This window comes from Charadrius vociferus, unplaced genomic scaffold, assembly GCF_000708025.1.
Source record: "Charadrius vociferus isolate BGI_N301 unplaced genomic scaffold, ASM70802v2 scaffold282, whole genome shotgun sequence".
Classification (NCBI taxonomy): Eukaryota; Metazoa; Chordata; class Aves; order Charadriiformes; family Charadriidae; genus Charadrius; species Charadrius vociferus.
In genome coordinates, this window is record NW_009647731.1 from 4,860,304 (window position 1) to 4,863,838 (window position 3,535).

Below are 3,535 nucleotides of genomic sequence, written 5' to 3' on the forward strand. Positions count from 1 at the left end.
AAAGGGAGAAGGAAGAGCTGGTGGTGCTAAGGGCCAGTGCTGGCACAGAATAAATGATCAGAAAGAGGCATCAGACATTTTGGTTAGAAGATTGTTACTAACCATTTGACAATGTGGTTCTGGAACAACCTCCCCCTGGCAGTCATGCATGCAAAATATTAAATCTCTTTGAGGACGGAACTTGATAAGTTTATGAAAAGGATTATATCACATGGTGCCTGTGATAGGAGACGTGGTAGCACAGAAGTTCCTGCCAGTCCTATGCACAAAGGTAAATATTCTGTAACCCTCTGTCAATATAAATATAGAACATGTGATTATACACACACAAAAAGCAGGCACATGATTTATTAATCACAGGACTTCAGCTTGTCAAATAATAATTACAAGGCAATAACACACCTTGTTTTAATAAATGGCTCCCTAAGATTTTCTCCCACATTAAACCAGTAAAAAAAGGACAATTATTCTGAGGTAAAGGCGGTATTTCTGGTTGTTAGCTTTTAAATGAACTCACTGTCTGGAACTCTTAAATCAAGTACTCCCATTTTTCTGCACATTTCACAAGTTCAGCCCTTTCCAGTAAAGCGTCTTTTCAGATGCGTGATTGCCTTTTGTTAAGGCAAGAACGAACAGATGACAACTGCAGCACAGAGGAGACATGCCTGGAACAGTTTTACAAAGCAAACCCAATTCTAACGCTTCTGCCAGGAGGGTGTACTCAGAAACGTGAAGAGGGATGGCTTTTTGTGCAATGTGAGGGGCCAGTCCTGGAAAGCCAGGATAGAGGCAGGCAAGCTGTGGTTCGGGAATGTGTTTATCTAAAGCCATCGCGCTGGGTGACACTTCAGTTTCCAAGCGTTAGCTGATCCCCACTCCACCTCCCAAGGGTGACCAGCCTCGGCAGGAGCTGCACACACAGGTCTGCAGCGCAGCCCTGTTCTCAGCTGAGGGATAGAGCTGCAGGAGGATGTTCAAAAGGAACGCTAATTACCGAGCATGAAAAAAAAAAAAAAAAAAAAAAAAGCAAAGGCGTGTTTTAGTATCCTTTCAACCTGGAGCTGACGCTGCCTGATGAAGATTGGGATTGCTGTGCTTGCAGTTCATTTTCTGAAGGCACCTTCGCAGAAGATGCAAAAATAAAAGTAGGCTGAAGGAAAAGAAAGCAGAAGGCCAAGAGACAGGCAACTGAACAGAGCAGATTGATTCAACAGATATGATACATTTTTACTCTCTGCATTATGTGTGGAAATTTATATTCCAAGTGACACAGTAACAGACTCGATTGTAATCAAACAACACTGCCGAGGTGTCAGGAGCACAGATGCTGCCTATCGAAAATATTTAAAACAGAAAGTAAAACTTTGAAAAACCCACAGCGGGGAGCGCAACGAAAATGCTCTGCGATGTTTCTAACCCAACGCCACTTCTCCCTGCTTTTTCCTGCTCCCTCTGGTGCTGGGAGGTCAGGCGACCTCCGTGAGTCACCCCAGCTTCAGCTCAGATAAACCTTGATGAAAAGCAAAGGCCGGCAGCAAGCTGGACACCGGCCGTGTCTATTGTGCATTAGACATCGGATGGGGGGGAAGGGCTGCTCCACGCGTTTTGGGGAACTTCAGCCAATGGATTCCTCCCCTGGGTGTTGCGGGAGGGCTTGGCCAGCATGTGAGAAAGGGAGGGGAAGAGTTTGAAAACAACCCAGCAGGCTCTAAGGAAGGCAGGCGGCTAGAAAGTGACCTGCTCGCCTTCCGTGCAAGCATTTTGCTCCAGGTGATCGGCGGCGTTAGGGGTGGAAGGGCCCCAGTGGCTGCCGGTAGGTCCCCACTTGGCGTGGGTCGGTGTGGCGGAGGGTCTGGGCACAGGTAACCCCGGGATGCAGGTGGCGGGGAGCGGGCCTTAAGCAGGTTGCGTGGAACTGCAAACTGGCCAGAAACAGTCAAAAGAGATGTTTTTTTAATGGGGGGGAAGAATTCTGCTCTTTTGTTTTGATGAGGATGTTGGTGGTATGTTTGCTATTAATACGGCTGGGGGAGGTCGGTCGGGAGGGAGCAAGCAGGTCTCTACAGCTCAGAGATTAGCATGTGATCAACTGTCTTTTAAACATTGCAGGCGGTTTTGAGGTTAGAAAGGCAAAAGGAGGCAATATCTTTTAGCAGACTGGTTGATACAATGGAAAAATACAAATAATCTTTCATGCACATCAGCCCTTTCTCAGGTCACAGTGTTTTAGAAATCAGAAAGTATGTGCAGTCAAATCTAGATGAGATTTTTTCGGTGATTGATAGCCCAGCTGCTAATAGAGACATTCAGCAGAAGAAAGAAAAAACACTACATTTTCTTGTCTGGAGGTGTGCTGGACGGTTCAGAGGTTTTCATCTTCTTTTCATTACTGACCCAGCTTTTGGGCCTCTTGAAAGTGATCCAGTCCTAAATTTCACCAGATAATCCTCTAGCAATTTTCCACTGTGCTTTAAAAACATGTAATTGGCACGATGCACTGATGTGGTATTTTGTGGCATAGTCTCTTGTGCAGGTTCTGTTTACTATTTCAGTCTATTTTCTCTGCCATCTCTTTCCTCCTCACTGCAAAATCTCTTTAAAGCCCCTCTTCTGGCTTGCAGAGGAAGCTGAATTCCATGATCTGTGTTAATAGCTAGGATTTATTTTCCAAATCTTGGTGATGACACTGTAGCGGTTTGCCTGGTAACGTGCTAATCAGCGGAGGTGCAAAGAGCAAACTAGAAATTATTTTTTGATTGATGGGGAAACAAAATCTTTTGACGGTGCCTCTAGGTTGCATGTGAAAAAAGTCTTGTGTGAGCATGTTAAACTGTCCAGACTTGAAAATGTCTGCAACTTATGTTTTCATGAACAAGAGCGATTTTCTTTCTGTCACTTGTCTGACAGGGAAGTCAGACCATTCACCATTAAAAACACAGCAATCACGCTGCGCCGTCTTTTAACAGATCACTGTTGTTTTGAGTCTTAAATATAGTTTTGATGATTCATGCAGAGCTGGGCCCGTAAGTGAATTCAGAGGCTCTTCAGTTAAAAGTATGCTGAATCGGAGTGGAGTTATACTGGAAAAATATGTAAAACCACTAGAAAAGTCAGGTCATAATCTGTTAACTGAGGAGGATTCTCTTGCTGGCTGCTGAAAAATCCTGCAATGCAAAAGGACTAAAGCAGAAGGGATCTGTATTGTCTTTCCTCATAGCACCGGACTGCTGTCGCTTGGGCTCTCCGGAGTGACAAGTTACAGAGAGAAAACAAAAGGGTTAGCAGAGTTTTTAGGGGGCACTGTGAATGGAGGCAAAACACATGACAAAGAAAGGAGACTACCGCCTCTAATTAGGTGCCTGGCCTCAGGCAGTGCGTATAGAATAAACAGGGTAATTGTGAACTAAAAGAAGGCAGAAAGTTTGGAAGGTAGCGGACGGCCGTGCTGCCAGTCCTACCCGCGCACGGCGCTCAGGGTTTCGGCGCGGAGAAGGCGGCTGCAGCGCCTCGTAGCTGTGGGGTCGGCCGAGCGGCG

The 3,535-nt window shown here is 45.7% G+C and overlaps 1 protein-coding gene across 1 annotated transcript in view; it reads left to right on the forward strand.

The window, feature by feature from the left end:
• The first annotated feature begins 1,719 nt into the window (after window positions 1-1,719).
• Window positions 1,720-3,535, forward strand: part of PDCD4 (programmed cell death 4 (neoplastic transformation inhibitor)) — an 18,712-nt gene continuing 16,896 nt past the window's right edge. Inside the window, exon 1 of the mRNA XM_009881555.1 lies at window positions 1,720-1,770. The gene's annotated coding sequence lies outside the window, so the exon portion shown is untranslated. The remainder of the gene's footprint in view (window positions 1,771-3,535) is intronic.